Below are 18,655 nucleotides of genomic sequence, written 5' to 3' on the forward strand. Positions count from 1 at the left end.
TACTCCACAGATTACAGAATGCGTCCAGATGTGCATCGGAAACTACTACTGGTCTTCCAGGGAACGATCAAATCGTAGACTGTTTGAGACCTTACTCCCATGGTAGAAAGTGCGCATGGTGACTGTTGTATTCAATCCCGATGCAATTTCTGTGTTTCATCAACACTCTGATAGTCCACAGATTACAGAATGCCTCCAGATGTTCATCGGAAACTACTACTGGTCTTCCAGGTAATGATCAAAGCGTAGACTGTTTGAGACATTACTGCCGTGGAGGAAAGGGAGCATGGTGACTGTTGTATTCAATCCCGATGACATTTCTGTGTTTCAACAACACTCTGATAGTCCACAGATTACAGAATGCCTCCAGATGTGCATCGGAAAGTACTACTTGTCTTCCAGGGAACGATCAAAGCGTAGACTGTTAGAGACAATACTCCCATGGAGGAAAGTGCGCATGGTGACTGCTGTATTCAATCCCGATGCAATTTCTGTGTTTCATCAACATTCTGATAGTCCACAGATTACAGAATGCCTCCAGATGTGCATCGGAAACTACTACTGGTCTTCCAGGGAACGATCAAAGAGTAGACTGTTTGAGACATTACTCCCATGGAAGAAAGTGCGCATGGTGACTGTTTTATTGTATCCCCATGCAATTTCTGTGCTTCATCAACACTCTGATAGTCCACAGATTACAGAATGCCTCCAGATATGCATCGGAAAGTACTACTGGACTTCCAGGCAACGATCAAAGCGTAGACTGTTAGAGACATTACTCCCATGTAGGAAAGTGCGCATGGTGACTGTTGTATTCAATCCCGATGCAATTTCTGTGTTTCATCAACACTCTGATAGTCCACAGAGAACAGATTGCCTCCAGATGTGCATCGGAAACTACTGCTGGTCTTCCAGGGAACGATCAAAAAGTAGACTGTTTGAGACATTACTCCAGTGGAGGAAAGTGAACATGGTGACTGTTGTATTCAATCCCGATGCAATTTCTGTGCTTCATCAACACTCTGATAGTCCACAGTTTATGGAAAGCCTCCAGATGAGCATCGGAAAGTACTACTGGTCTTCCAGGGAACGATCAAAGCGTTGACTGTTAGAGACATTACTCCCATGGAGGAAAGTGCGCATGGTGACTGCTGTATTCAATCCCAATGCAATTTCTGTGTTTCATCAACACTCTGATAGTCCACAGATTACAGAATGCCTCCAGATGTGCATCGGAAACTACTACTGGTCTTCCAGGGAACGATCAAAGAGTAGACTGTTTGTGACATTACTCCCATGGAAGAATGTGTGCATGGTGACAGTTTTATTCTATCCCCATGCAATTTCTGTGCTTCATCAACACTCTGATAGCCCACAGTTTACGGAAAGCCTCCAGATGTGCATCGGAAGACTCAACTGGTCTTCCAGGGAACGATCAAAGTGTAGACTGTTGAGACATTACTCCCATGGAGGTAAGTGCGCATGGAGACTGTTGTATTCAATCCCGATGCAATTTCTGTGTTTCATCAACACTCTGATAGTCCACAGACTACAGAATGCCTCCAGATGTGCATCGGAAACTACTACTGATCTTCCAGCGAACGATCAAAGCGTAAAGTTTTTGAGACATTACTCCCATGAAGGAAAGGGAGCATGGCGACTGTTGTATTCAATCCCGATGCAATTTCTGTGTTTCATCAACACTCTGATAGTCCACAGATTACAGAATGCCTCCAGATATGCGTCGGAAAGTACTATTGGTCTTCCAGGGAAGGATCAAAGCGTAGACTGTTAGAGACATTACTCCCATGGTGGAAAGTGCGCATGGTGACTGTTGTATTCAATCCCGATGCAATTTCTGTGTTTCATCAACACTTTGATAGTCCACAGAGAACAGATTGCCTCCAGATGTGCATCGGAAACTACTACTGGTCTTCCATGGAACGATCAAAGAGTAGACTGTTTGAGACATTACTCCAATGGAGGAAAGTGCGCATGGTGACTGTTGTATTCAATCCCGATGCAATTTCTGTGCTTCATCAACACTCTGATAGTCCACAGTTTACGGAAAGCCTCCAGATGAGCATCGGAAAGTACTACTGGTCTTCCAGGGAACGATCAAAGCGTAGACTGTTAGAGACATTACTCCCATGGAGGAATGTGCGCATGGTGACTGTTGTATTCAATCCCGATGCAGTTTCTGTGTTTCATCAACACTCTGATACTCCACAGATTACAGAATGCGTCCAGATGTGCATCGGAAACTACTACTGGTCTTCCAGGGAACGATCAAATCGTAGACTGTTTGAGACATTACTCCCATGGTAGAAAGTGCGCATGGTGACTGTTGTATTCAATCCCGATGCAATTTCTGTGTTTCATCAACACTCTGATAGTCCAAAGATTACAGAATGCCTCCAGATGTTCATCGGAAACTACTACTGGTCTTCCAGGGAATGATCAAAGCGTAGACTGTTTGAGACATTACTGCCGTGGAGGAAAGGGAGCATGGTGACTGTTGTATTCAATCCCGATGCAATTTCTGTGTTTCATCAACACTCTGATAGTCCACAGATTACAGAATGCCTCCAGATGTGCATCGGAAAGTACTACTTGTCTTCCAGGGAACGATCAAAGCGTAGACTGTTAGAGACATTACTCCCATGGAGGAAAGTGAGCATGGTGACTGCTGTATTCAATCCCGATGCAATTTCTGTGTTTCATCAACATTCTGATAGTCCACAGATTACAGAATGCCTCCAGATGTACATCGGAAACTACTACTGGTCTTCCAGGGAACGATCAAAGAGTAGACTGTTTGAGACATTACTCCCATGGAAGAAAGTGCGCATGGTGACTGTTTTATTCTATCCCCATGCAATTTCTGTGCTTCATCAACACTCTGATAGTCCACAGTTTACGGAAAGCCTCCAGATGTGCATCGGAAAGGTCAACTGGTCTTCCAGGGAACGATTAAAGTGTAGACTGTTAGAGACATTACTCCCATGGAGGTAAGTGCGCATGGTGACTGTTGTATTCAATCCCGATGCAATTTCTGTGTTTCATCAACACTCTGATAGTCCACAGAGAACAGATTGCCTCCAGATGTGCATCGGAAACTACTACTGGTCTTCCAGGGAACGATCAAAGAGTAGACTGTTTGAGACATTACTCCAATGGAGGAAAGTGCGCATGGTGACTGTTGTATTCAATCCCGATGCAATTTCTGTGCTTCATCAACACTCTGATAGTCCACAGTTTACGGAAAGCCTCCAGATGAGCATCGGAAAGTACTACTGGTCTTCCAGGGAACGATCAAATCGTAGACTGTTTGAGACATTACCCCCATGGAAGAAAGTGCGCATGGTGACTGTTTTATTCTATCCCCATGCAATTTCTGTGCTTCATCAACACTCTGATAGTCCACAGTTTACGGAATGCCTCCAGATGTGCATCGGAAAGCTCAACTGGTCTTCCAGGGAACGATTAAAGTGTAGACTGTTAGAGACATTACTCCCATGAAGGAAAGTGGGCATGGTGACTGTTGTATTCAATCACGAGGCAATTTCTGTGTTTCATCAACACTCTGATAGTCCACAGATTACAGAATAGCACCAGACGTGCATCGGAAACTACTACTGGTCTTCCAGGAGCGATCAAAGCGTAGACTGTTTGAGACATTACTCCCGTGGAGGAAAGTGCGCATGGTGACTGTTGTATCCAATCCCGATGCAATTTCTTTTTTAATCAACACTCTGATACTCCACAGATTACAGAATGCCACCAGATGTGCATCGGAAACTACTACTGGTCTTCCAGGGAACGATCAAAGCGTAGACTGTTTGAGACATTACTCCCGTGGTGGAAAGTGCGCATGGTGACTCTTGTATTCAATTGCGATGCAATTTCTGTGTTTCATCAACACTCTGATAGTCCACAGATTACAGAATGCCACCAGATGTGCATCGGAAACTACTACTGGTCTTCCAGGGTGCGATCAAAGCGTAGACTGTTTGAGACATTACTCCCGTGGAGGAAAGTGCGCATGGTGACTGTTGTATTCAATCCCAATGCAACTTCTGTGTTTCATCAACACTCTGATAGTCCACAGATTACAGAATGCCACCAGATGTGCATCGGAAACCACTACTGGTCTTCCAGTGAACGATCAAATCGTAGACTGTTTGAGACATTACTCCCGTGGAGGAAAGTGCGCATTGTGACTGTTGTATTCATCCCTATGCAACTTCTGTGTTTCATCAACACTCTGATAGTCCACAGATTACAAAATGCCACCAGATGTGCATCGGAAACTACTACTGCTCTTCCAGGGAACGATCAAAGCGTAGACTGTTTGAGATATTACTCCCGTCTAGGAAAGTGCGCATGGTGACTGTTTTATTCTATCCCGATGCAATATCTGTGTTTCATCAACACTCTGATAGTATACAAATTACGGAAAGCCTCCAGATGTGCATCGGAAACTACTACTGGTCTTCCAGGGAACGATCAAAGCGTAGACAGTTAGAGACATTACTCCCATGGAGGAAAGTGCGCATGGTGACTGCTGTATTCAATCCCGATGCAATTTCTGTGTTTCATCAACACTCTGATAGTCCACAGATTACAGAATGCCTCCAGATGTGCATCGGAAAGTACTACTGGTCTTCCAGGGAACGATCAAATCGTAGACTGTTTGAGACATTACTCCCTTGGAAGAAAGTGCACATGGTGACTGTTGTATTCAATCCCGATGCAATTTCTGTGTTTCATCAACACTCTGATAGTTCACAGATTACAGAATACCTCCAGATGTGCATCGGAAACTACTGCTGGTCTTCCATCGATAATCAAAGCGTAAACTCTTTGAGACATTACTCCCATTGAGGGAAGTGCGCATGGTGACTGTTGTATTCAACCCGGATGCAATTTCTGTGTTTCATCGACACTCTGATAGTCCTCAGATTACAGTATGCTTTCAGATGTGCATCGGAAACTACTAATGGTTTTCCTGGGAACGATCAAAGCGTAGACTGTTTGAGACATTATTCCCATTAAGGAAAGTGCGCATAGTGACTGTTGTATTAAATCCCGAGGCAATTTCTGTGTTTCATCAACACTCTGATAGTCCACAGATTACAGAGAGGCACCAGACGTGCATCGGAAACTACTACTGGTCTTCCAGGAACGATCAATGCGTAGACTGTTTGAGACATTACTCCCGTGGAGGAAAGTGTGCATGGTGACTGTTGTATTCAATCCCGATGCAAGTTCTGTGTTTAATCAACACTCTGCTACTCCACAGATTACAGAATGCCACCAGATGTGCATCGGAAACTACTACTGGTCTTCCAGGGAACGATCAAAGCGTAGACTGTTTGAGACATTACTCACGTGGAGGAAAGTGCGCATGGTGACTGTTGTATTCAATTGCGATTCAATTTCTGTGTTTCATCAACACTCTGATAGTCCACAGATTACAGAATGCCACCAGATGTGCATCGGAAACTACTACTGGTCTTCCAGGGTCCGATCAAAGCGTAGACTGTTTGAGACATTACTCCCGTGGAGGAAGGTGCGCATGGTGACTGTTGTATTCAATCCCTATGCAAATTCTGTGTTTCATCAACACTCTGATAGTCCACAGATTACAGAATGCCAACAGATGTGCATCGGAAACTACTACCGGTCTTCCAGGGAACGATCAAATCGTAGACTGTTTGAGACATTACTCCCGTGGAGGAAAGTGCGCATTGTGACTGTTGTATTCATCCCTATGATACTTCTGTGTTTCATCAACACTCTGATAGTCCACAGATGACAGATTGCCACCAGATGTGCATCGGAAACTACTACTGCTCTTCCAGGGAACGATCAAAGCGTAGACTGTTTGAGACATTACTCCCGTGGGGGAAAGTGCGCATGGTGACTGTTGTATTCAATCCCAATGCAACATCTGTTTTTCATCAACACTCTGATAGTCCACAAAGTACGGAAAGCCTCTAGATGTGCATCGGAAAGTACTACTGGACTTCCAGGGAACGATCAAAGCGTAGACTGTTAGAGACATTACTCCCATGGAGGAAAGTGCGCATGGTGACTGTTGTATTCAATCATGATGCAATTTCTGTGTTTCATCAACACTCTGATAGTCCACAGATTACAGAATGCCACCAGATGTGCATCGGAAACTACTACTGATATTCCGGGGAACGATCAAAGCGTAGACGGTTTGAGACATTACTCCCGTGGAGGTAGTTGCGCATGGTGACTGTTGTATTCAATCCCGATGCAATTTCTGTGGTTCATCACCACTCTGATAGTCCACAGATTACAGAATGCCACCAGATGTGCATCGGAAACTACTACTGGTCTTCCTGGGAACGATCAAATCGTAGACTGTTTGAGACATTACTCCCGTGGATGAAAGTGCGCATGGTGACTGTTGTTTTCAATCCCGATGCAATTTCTGTGTTTCGTCAACACTCTGATAGTCCACAAATTACGGAAAGCCTCCAGATGTGCATCGGAAACTACTACTGGTCTTCCAGGGAACGATCAAAGCGTAGACTGTTTGAGACATTACTCCCATGGAGGAAACTGCGCATGGAGACTGTTGTATTCAATACCGATGCAATTTATGAGTTTCATCAACACTCTGACGGGCCTCAGATTACAGAGCGAAACCAGATGGGCATCGGAAACAACTAGTGGTCTTCCAGGGAACGATCAAAGCGTAGACTGTTTGAGACATTACTCCCGGGGAGGAAAGTGCGCATGGTGACTGTTGTATTCAATCCCGATGCAATTTCTGTGTTTCATCAACACTCGGATAGTCCACAGATTACAGGATGCCTCCAGATGTGCATCGGAAACTACTTCTGGTCTTCCAGGGAACGATCAAAGCGTACAGTGTTTGAGACATTACTCCCATGAAGGAAAGTGAGCATGGTGAATGTTGTATTCAATCCCGATGCAATTTCTGTGTTTCATCAACACTCTGATAGTCCACAGATTACAGTATGCCTCCAGATGTGCATCGGAAAGTACTACTGGTCTTCCAGGGAACGATCAAATCGGAAACTGTTTGAGAATTACTCCCATGGAGGAAAGTTCGCATGGTGACTGTTGTATTCAATCCCGATGCAATTTCTGTGTTTCATCAACACTCTGATACTCCACAGATTACAGAATGCCTCCAGATGTGCATCGGAAACTACTACTGGTCTTCCAGGGAACGATCAAATCGTAGACTGTTTGAGTCATTACTCCCATGGAAGAAAGTGCGCATGGTGACTGTTGTATTCAATCCCGATGCAATTTCTGTGTTTCATCAACACTCGGATAGTCCACACATTACAGAATGCCTCTAGATGTGTATCGGAAACTACTACTGGTCTTCCAGGGAACGATCAAAGCGTAGAGTGTTTAAGACATTACTTCCATGAAGGAAAGTGAGCATGGTGAATGTTGTCTTCAATCCCGATGCAATTTCTGTGTTTCATCAACACTCTGATAGTCCACAGATTACAGAATGCCTCTAGATGTGCATCGGAAAGTAATACTGGTCTTCCAGGGAACAATAAAAGCGTAGACTGTTAGAGACATTACTCCCATGGAGGAAAGTGCGCATGGTGACTGTTGTATTCAATCCCGATGCAATTTCTGTGTTTCATCAACTCTCTGATAGTCCACAGATTACAGAATGCCTCCAGATGTGCATCGGAATCTACTACTGGGCTTCCAAGGAACGATCAAAGCGTAGACTGTTTGAGACATTACTCACGTGGAGGATAGTGCGCATGGTGACTGTTGTATTCAATTGCGATTCAATTTCTGTGTTTCATCAACACTCTGATAGTCCACAGATTACAGAATGCCACCAGATGTGCATCGGAAACTACTACTGGTCTTCCAGGGTCCGATCAAAGCGTAGACTGTTTGAGACATTACTCCCGTGGAGGAATGTGCGCATGGTGACTGTTGTATTCAATCCCTATGCAAATTCTGTGTTTCATCAACACTCTGATAGTCCACAGATTACAGAATGCCAACAGATGTGCATCGGAAACTACTACCGGTCTTCCAGGGAAAGATCAAATCGTAGACTGTTTGAGACATTACTCCCGTGGAGGAAAGTGCGCATTGTGACTGTTGTATTCATCCCTATGATACTTCTGTGTTTCATCAACACTCTGATAGTCCACAGATGACAGATTGCCACCAGATGTGCATCGGAAACTACTACTGCTCTTCCAGGGAACGATCAAAGCGTAGACTGTTTGAGACATTACTCCCGTGGGGGAAAGTGCGCATGGTGACTGTTGTATTCAATCCCAATGCAACATCTGTTTTTCATCAACACTCTGATAGTCCACAAATTACGGAAAGCCTCCAGATGTGCATCGGAAAGTACTACTGGACTTCCAGGGAACGATCAAAGCGTAGACTGTTAGAGACATTACTCCCATGGAGGAAAGTGCGCATGGTGACTGTTGTATTCAATCATGATGCAATTTCTGTGTTTCATCAACACTCTGATAGTCCACAGATTACAGAATGCCACCAGATGTGCATCGGAAACTACTACTGATATTCCGGGGAACGATCAAAGCGTAGACGGTTTGAGACATTACTCCCGTGGAGGTAGTTGTGCATGGTGACTGTTGTATTCAATCCCGATGCAATTTCTGTGGTTCATCACCACTCCGATAGTCCACAGATTACAGAATGCCACCAGATGTGCATCGGAAACTACTACTGGTCTTCCTGGGAACGATCAAATCGTAGACTGTTTGAGACATTACTCCCGTGGATGAAAGTGCGCATGGTGACTGTTGTTTTCAATCCCGATGCAATTTCTGTGTTTCGTCAACACTCTGATAGTCCACAAATTACGGAAAGCCTCCAGATGTGCATCGGAAACTACTACTGGTCTTCCAGGGAACGATCAAAGCGTAGACTGTTTGAGACATTACTCCCATGGGGGAAACTGCGCATGGAGACTGTTGTATTCAATACCGATGCAATTTATGTGTTTCATCAACACTCTGACGGGCCTCAGATTACAGAGCGAAACCAGATGGGCATCGGAAACAACTACTGGTCTTCCAGGGAACGATCAAAGCGTAGACTGTTTGAGACATTACTCCCGGGGAGGAAAGTGCGCATGGTGACTGTTGTATTCAATCCCGATGCAATTTCTGTGTTTCATCAACACTCGGATAGTCCACAGATTACAGGATGCCTCCAGATGTGCATCGGAAACTACTACTGGTCTTCCAGGGAACGATCAAAGCGTACAGTGTTTGAGACATTACTCCCATGAAGGAAAGTGAGCATGGTGAATGTTGTATTCAATCCCGATGCAATTTCTGTGTTTCATCAACACTCTGATAGTCCACAGTTTACGGAAAGTCTCCAGATGTGCATCGGAAAGTAGTGCTGGTCCTACAGGGAACGACCAAAGCGTAGACTGTTCGAGACATTACTCCCGTGGAGGAAAGTGCGCATGGTGACTGTTGTATTCAATCCCGATGCAATATCTGTGTTTCATCAACACTCTGACAGTCTACAGATTACAGAATGCCACCAGATGTGCATCGGAAACTACTACAGGTCTTTCAGGGAACGATCAAAGCGTAGACTGTTTGAGACATTACTCCCGTGGAGGAAAGAGCGCATGGTGACGGTTGTATTCAATCCCGATGCAATTTCTGAGTTTCACAACACTCTGATACTCCACAGATTACAGAATGCCTCCAGATGTTCATCTGAAACTACTACTGGTCTCCCAGGGAACGATCAAAGCGTAGACTGTATGAGACATTACTGCCGTGGAGGAAAGTTCGCATGGTGACTATTGTATTCTATCCCGATGCAATTTCTGTGTTTCATCAACACTCTGATAGTCCACAAATTACGGAAAGCCTCCAGATCAGCATCGGAAAGTACTACTGGTCTTCCAGGGAACGATCGAAGCGTAGACTGTTAATGACATTACTCCCATGGAGAAAAGTGCGCATGGTGACTGATGTATTCAATCCCGATGCAATTTCTGTGTTTCATCAACACTCTGATAGTCCACAGATTACAGAATGCCACCAGATGTGCATCGGAAACTACTACTGGTCTTCCAGGGAACGATCAAAGCGTAGGCTGTTAGAGTCATTACTCCCATGGTGGGAAGTGCGTATGGTGACTGTTGTATTCAATCCCGATGCAATATCTGTGTTCCATCAACACTCTGATAGTCTACAGATTACAGAATGCCACCAGATGTGCATCGGAAACTACTACTGGTCTTCCAGGGAACGATCAAAGCGGAGACTGTTTGAGAATTACTCCCATGGAGGAAAGTGCGCATGGCTACTGTTGTATTCAATCCCGATGCAATATCTGTGTTTCATCAACACTCTGATAGTCCACAGATTACAGAAAGCATCCATATGTGCTTCGGAAACTACTACTGGTCTTCCAGCGAACGATCAAAGCGTAGACTCTTAGAGACATTTCTCGCATGGAGGAAAGTGCTCATGGTGACTGTTGTATTCAATCCCGATGCAATTTCTGTGTTTCATCAACACTCTGACAGTCTACAGATTACAGAATGCCACCAGATGTGCATCGGAAATTACTACTGGTCTTTCAGGGAACGATCAAAGCGTAGACTGTTTGAGGCATTACTCCCGTGGATGAAACTGCGCATGGTGACTGTTGTATTCAATCCCGATGCAATATCTGTGTTTCATCAACACTCTGATAGTCTACAGATTACAGAATGCCACCAGATGTGCATCGGAAACTACTACTGGTCTTCCAGGAACGATCAAAGCGTAGACTATTTGAGACATTACTCCTGCGGAGGTAGTTGCCCATGGTGACTGTAGTATTCAATCCCTATGCAATTTCTGTGTTTCATCAACACTCTGATAGTCCACAGATTACAGAATGCCACCAGATGTGCATCGGAAACTACTACTGGTCTTCCAGGGAACGATCGAAGCGGAGACTGTTTGAGAATTACTCCCATGGAGGAAAGTTCGCATGGTAACTGTTGTATTCAAACCCGATGCAATTTCTGTGCTTCATCAACACTCTGATAGTCCACAGTTTACGGAAAGTCTCCAGATGTGCATCGGAAAGTACTGCTGCTCCTACAGGGATCGATCAAAGCGTAGACTCTTTGAGACATTTCTCCCGTGGAGGAAAGTGCGCATGGTGACTGTTGTATTCAATCCCGATGCAATTTCTGTGTTTCATCAAAACTCTGACAGTCTACAGATTACAGAATGCCACCAGATGTGCATCAGAAACTACTACTGGTCTTTCAGGGAACGATCAAAGCGTAGACTGTTTGAGACATTACTCCTGTGCAGGAAAGTGCGCATGGTGACTGTTGTATTCAATCCCGATGCAATTTCTGTGTTTCACAACACTCTGATAGTCCACAGATTACAGAATGCCTCCAGATGTTCATCGGAAACTACTACTGGTCTCCCAGGGAACGATCAAAGCGTAGACTGTTTGAGATATTACTGCCGTGGAGGAAAGTTCGCATGGTGACTAATGTATTCTATCCCGATGCAATTTCTGTGTTTCATCAACACTCTGATAGTCCACAAATTACGGAAAGCCTCCAGATGAGCATCGGAAAGTACTACTGGTCTTCCAGGGAACGATCGAAGCGTAGACTGTTAATGAAATTACTCCCATGGAGGAAAGTGCGCATGGTGACTGATGTACTCAATCCCGACGCAATTTCTGTGTTTCATCAACACTCTGATAGTCCACAGATTACAGTATGCATCGAGATGTGCATCGGAAAGTACTACTGGTCTTCCAGGGAACGATCAAAGCGTAGACTGCTAGAGACATTACTCCCATGGAGGAAAGTGCGCATGGTGACTGTTGTATTCAATCCCGATGCAATATCTGTGTTTCATCAACACTCTGATAGTCCACAGATTACAGAAAGCATCCAGATGTGCATCTGTAACTACTACTGGTCTTCCAGGGAACGATCAAAGCGTAGGCTGTTAGAGTCATTACTCCCATGGTGGGAAGTGCGTATGGTGACTGTTGTATTCAATCCCGATGCAATATCTGTGTTCCATCAACACTCTGATAGTCTACAGATTACAAAATGCCACCAGATGTGCATCGGAAACTACTACTGGTCTTCCAGGGAACGATCAAAGCGGAGACTGTTTGAGAATTACTCCCATGGAGGAAAGTGCGCATGGTGACTGTTGTATTCAATCCCGATGCAATATCTGTGTTTCATCAACAATCTGATAGTCCACAGATTACAGAAAGCATCCATATGTGCATCGGAAACTACTACTGGTCTTCCTACGAACGATCAAAGCGTAGACTCTTAGAGACATTTCTCGCATGGAGGAAAGTGCTCATGGTGACTGTTATATTCAATCCCGATGCAATTTCTGTGTTTCATCAACACTCTGACAGTGTACAGATTACAGAATGCCACCAGATGTGCATCGGAAACTACTACTGGTCTTTCAGGGATTGATCAAAGCGTAGACAGTTTGAGACGTTACTCCCGTGGATGAAAGTGCGCATGGTGACTGTTGTATTCAATCCCGATGCAATTTCTGTGTTTCATCAACACTCTGATAGTCCACAAATTACGGAAAGCCTCCAGATGAGCATCGGAAAGTACTACTGGTCTTCCAGGGACCGATCGAAGCGTAGACTGTTAATGACATTACTCCCATGGAGGAAAGTGCGCATGGTGACTGATGTATTCAATCCCGATGCAATTTCTGCGTTTCATCAACACTCTGATAGTCCACAGATTACAGTATGCATCCAGATGTGCATCGGAAAGTACTACTGGTCTTCCAGGGAACGATCAAAGCGTAGACTGCTAGAGACATTACTCCCATGGAGGAAAGTGCGCATGGTGACTGTTGTATTCAATCCCGATGCAATATCTGTGTTTCATCAACACTCTGATAGTCCACAGATTACAGAAAGCATCCAGATGTGCATCTGTAACTACTACTGGTCTTCCAGGGAACGATCAAAGCGTAGGCTGTTAGAGTCATTACTCCCATGGTGGGAAGTGCGTATGGTGACTGTTGTATTCAATCCCGATGCAATTTCTGTGTTTCATCAACACTCTGACAGTCTACAGATTACAGAATGCCACCAGATGTGCATCGGAAATTACTACTGGTCTTTCAGGGAACGATCAAAGCGGAGACTGTTTGAGACATTACTCCCGTGGATGAAACTGCGCATGGTGACTGTTGTATTCAATCCCGATGCAATATCTGTGTTTCATCAACACTCTGATAGTCTACAGATTACAGAATGCCACCAGATGTGCATCGGAAACTACTACTGGTCTTCCAGGGAACGATCAAAGCGTAGACTGTTTGAGACATTACTCCCGCGGAGGTAGTTGCCCATGGTGACTGTTGTATTCAATCCCTATGCAATTTCTGTGTTTCATTAACACTCTGATAGTCCACAGATTACAGAATGCCACCAGATGTGCATCGGAAACTACTACTGGTCTTCCAGGGAACGATCAAAGCGGAAACTGTTTCAGAATTACTCCCATGGAGGAAAGTTCGCATGGTAACTGTTGTATTCAATCCCGATGCAATTTCTGTGCTTCATCAACACTCTGATAGTCCACAGTTTACGGAAAGTCTCCAGATGTGCATCGGAAAGTACTGCTGCTCCTACAGGGAACGATCAAAGCGTAGACTGTTTGAGACATTACTCCCGTGGAGGAAAGTGCGCATGGTGACTGTTGTATTCAATCCCGATGCAATTTCTGTGTTTCATCAACACTCTGACAATCTACAGATTACAGAATGCCACCAGATGTGCATCGGAAACTACTACTGGTCTTTCAGGGAACGATCAAAGCGTAGACTGTTTGAGACATTACTCCTGTGGAGGAAAGTTCGTATGGTGACTGTTGTATTCAATCCCGATGCAATTTCTGTGTTTCACAACACTCTGATAGTCCACAGATTACAGAATGCCTCCAGATGTTCATCGGAAACTACTACTGGTCTCCCAGGGAACGATCAAAGCGTAGACTGTTTGAGACATTACTGCCGTTTAGGAAAGTTCGCATGGTGACTATTGTATTCTATCCCGATGCAATTTCTGTGTTTCATCAACACTCTGATAGTCCACAAATTACGGAAAGCCTCCAGATGAGCATCGTATATTACTACTGGTCTTCCAGGGAACGATCGAAGCGTAGACTGTTAATGAAATTACTCCCATGGAGGAAAGTGCGCATGGTGACTGATGTACTCAATCCCGATGCAATTTCTGTGTTTCATCAACACTCTGATAGTTCACAGATTACAGTATGCATCCAGATGTGCATCGGAAAGTACTACTGGTCTTCCAGGGAACGATCAAAGCGTAGACTGCTAGAGACATTACTCCCATGGAGGAAAGTGCGCATGGTGACTGTTGTATTCAATCCCGATGCAATATCTGTGTTTCATCAACACTCTGATAGTCCACAGATTACAGAAAGCATCCAGATGTGCATCTGTAACTACTACTGGTCTTCCAGGGAACGATCAAAGCGTAGGCTGTTAGAGTCATTACTCCCATGGTGGGAAGTGCGTATGGTGACTGTTGTATTCAATCCCGATGCAATATCTGTGTTCCATCAACACTCTGATAGTCTACAGATTACAAAATGCCACCAGATGTGCATCGGAAACTACTACTGGTCTTCCAGGGAACGATCAAAGCGGAGACTGTTTGAGAATTACTCCCATGGAGGAAAGTGCGCATGGTGACTGTTGTATTCAATCCCGATGCAATATCTGTGTTTCATCAACAATCTGATAGTCCACAGATTACAGAAAGCATCCATATGTGCATCGGAAACCTTTACTGGTCTTCCAGCGAACGATCAAAGCGTAGACTCTTAGAGACATTTCTCGCATGGAGGAAAGTGCTCATGGTGACTGTTATATTCAATCCCGATGCAATTTCTGTGTTTCATCAACACTCTGACAGTCTACAGATTACAGAATGCCACCAGATGTGCATCGGAAACTACTACTGGTCTTTCAGGGATCGATCAAAGCGTAGACTGTTTGAGACATTACTCCCGTGGATGAAAGTGCGCATGGTGACTGTTGTATTCAATCCCGATGCAATATCTGTGTTTCATCAACACTCTGATAGTCTACAGATTACAGAATGCCACCAGATGTGCATCGGAAACTACTACTGGTCTTCCAGGGAACGATCAAAGCGTAGACTGTTTGAGACATTACTCCCGTGGAGGTAGTTGCGCATGGTGACTGTTGTATTCAATCCCTATGCAATTTCTGTGTTTCATCAACACTCTGATAGTCCACAGATTACAGAATGCCACCAGATGTGCATCGGAAACTACTACTGGTCTTCCAGGGAACGATCAAAGCGGAGACTGTTTGAGAATTATTCCCATGGAGGGAAGTTCGCATGGTGACTGTTGTGCTCAATCCCGATGCAATTTCTGTGTTTCATCAACACTCTGATACTCCTTAGATTACAGAATGCCTCCAGATGTGCATCGGAAACTACTACTGGTCTTCCAGGGAACGATCAAATCGTAGACTGTTTGAGACATTACTCCAATGGAAGAAAGTTCGCATGGTGACTGATGTATTCAATCCCGATGCAATTTCTGTGTTTCATCAACACTCGGATAGTCCACAGATTACAGAATGACTCCAGATGTGCATCGGAAACTACTACTGGTCTTCCAGGGAACGATCAAAGCGTAGACTGTTTGAGACATTACTCCATTGGAGGAAAGTGCGCATGGTGACTGTTGTATTCAATCCCGACGCAATTTCTGTGTTTCACAACACTCTGATAGTCCACAGATTACAGAATGCCTCCAGATGTTCATCGGAAACTACTACTGGTCTCCCAGGGAACGATCAAAGCGTAGACTGTCTGTGACATTACTGCCGTGGAGGAAAGTTCGCATGGTGACTGTTGTATTCTATCCCGATGCAATTTCTGTGTTTCATCAACACTCTGATAGTCCACAAATTACGGAAAGCCTCCAGATGAGCATCGGAAACTACTACTGGTCTTCCAGGGAACGATCGAAGCGTAGACTGTTAGAGACATTACTCCCATGGAGGAAAGTGCGCATGGTGACTGCTGTATACAATCCCGATGCAATTTCTGTGTTTCATCAAGACTCTGATAGTCCACAGATTACAGAATGCCTCCAGATGTGCATCGGAAACTACTACTGGTCTTCCAGGGAACGACCATATCGTAGACTGTTTGAGACATTACTCCCGTGGAGGAAAGTGCGCATGGTGACTGTTGTATTCAATCCCGATGCTATTTCTGTGCTTCATCAACACTCTGACAATCTACAGATTACAGAATGCCACCAGATGAGCATCGGAAACTACTACTGGTCTTCCAGGGAACGATCGAAGCGTAGACTGTTAGAGACATTACTCCCATGGAGGAAAGTGCGCATGGTGACTGTTGTATACAATCCCGATGCAATTTCTGTGTTTCATCAAGACTCTGATAGTCCACAGATTACAGAATGCCTCCAGATGTTCTTCGGAAACTACTACTGGTCTCCCAGGGAACGATCAAAGCGTAGACTGTTTGAGACATTACTGCCGTGGAGGAAAGTTCGCATGGTGACTGTAGTATTCTATCCCGATGCAATTTCTGTGTTTCATCAACACTCTGATACTCCTTAGATTACAAAATGCCTCCAGATGTGCATCGGAAACTACTACTGGTCTTTCAGGGAACGATCAAAGCGTAGACTGTTTGAGACATTACTCCCGTGGAGGAAAGTGCGCATGGTGACTGTTGTATTCAATCCCGATCCAATTTCTGTGTTTCACAACACTCTGATAGTCCACAGATAACAGAATGCCTCCAGATGTTCATCGGAAACTACTACTGGTCTCCCAGGGAACGATCAAAGCGTAGAATGTCTGTGACATTACTGCCGTGGAGGAAAGTTCGCATGGTGACTGTTGTATTCAATCCCGATGCAATTTCTGTGCTTCATCAACACTCTGATAGTCCACAGTTTACGGAAAGTCTCCAGATGTGCATCGGAAAGTACTGCTGCTCCTACAGGGAACGATCAAAGCGTAGACTGTTTGAGACATTACTCCCGTGGAGGAAAGTGCGCATGGTGACTGTTGTATTCAATCCCGATGCAATTTCTGTGTTTCACAACACTCTGATAGTCCACAGATTACAGAATGCCTCCAGATGTTCATCGGAAACTACTACTGGTCTCCCAGGGAACGATCAAAGCGTAGACTGTCTGTGACATTACTGCCGTGGAGGAAAGTTCGCATGGTGACTGTTGTATTCTATCCCGATGCAATTTCTGTGTTTCATCAACACTCTGACAGTTTACAGATTACAGAATGCCACCAGATGTGCATCGGAAACTACTACTGGTCTTTCAGGGAACGATCAAAGCGTAGACTGTTTGAGACATTACTCCTGTGGAGGAAAGTGCGCATGGTGACTGTTGTATTCAATCCCGATGCAATTTCTGTGTTTCACAACACTCTGATAGTCCACAGATTACAGAATGCCTCCAGATGTTCATCGGAAACTACTACTGGTCTCCCAGGGAACGATCAAAGCGTAGACTGTTTGAGACATTACTGCCGTGGAGGAAAGTTCGCATGGTGACTATTGTATTCCATCCCGATGCAATTTCTGTGTTTCATCAACACTCTGATAGTCCACAAATTACGGAAAGCCTCCAGATGAGCATCGGAAAGTACTACTGGTCTTCCAGGGAACGATCGAAGCGTAGACTGTTAATGAAATTACTCCCATGGAGGAAAGTGCGCATGGTGACTGATGTACTCAATCCCGATGCAATTTCTGTGTTTCATCAACACTCTGATAGTTCACAGATTACAGTATGCATCCAGATGTGCATCGGAAAGTACTACTGGTCTTCCAGGGAACGATCAAAGCGTAGACTGCTAGAGACATTACTCCCATGGAGGAAAGTGCGCATGGTGACTGTTGTATTCAATCCCGATGCAATATCTGTGTTTCATCAACACTCTGATAGTCCACAGATTACAGAAAGCATCCAGATGTGCATCTGTAACTACTACTGGTCTTCCAGGGAACGATCAAAGCGTAGGCTGTTAGAGTCATTACTCCCATGGTGGGAAGTGCGTATGGTGACTGTTGTATTCAATCCCGAAGCAATATCTGTGTTCCATGAACACTCTGATAGTCTACAGATTACAAAATGCCACCAGATGTGCATCGGAAACTACTACTGGTCTTCCAGGGAACGATCAAAGCGGAGACTGTTTGAGAATTACTCCCATGGAGGAAAGTGCGCATGGTGACTGTTGTATTCAATCCCGATGCAATATCTGTGTTTCATCAACAATCTGATAGTCCACAGATTACAGAAAGCATCCATATGTGCATCGGAAACCATTACTGGTCTTCCAGCGTACGATCAAAGCGTAGACTCTTAGAGACATTTCTCGCATGGAGGAAAGTGCTCATGGTGACTGTTATATTCAATCCCGATGCAATTTCTGTGTTTCATCAACACTCTGACAGTCTACAGATTACAGAATGCCACCAGATGTGCATCGGA

Source organism: Schistocerca gregaria, unplaced genomic scaffold (assembly GCF_023897955.1).
Source record: "Schistocerca gregaria isolate iqSchGreg1 unplaced genomic scaffold, iqSchGreg1.2 ptg000077l, whole genome shotgun sequence".
Classification (NCBI taxonomy): Eukaryota; Metazoa; Arthropoda; class Insecta; order Orthoptera; family Acrididae; genus Schistocerca; species Schistocerca gregaria.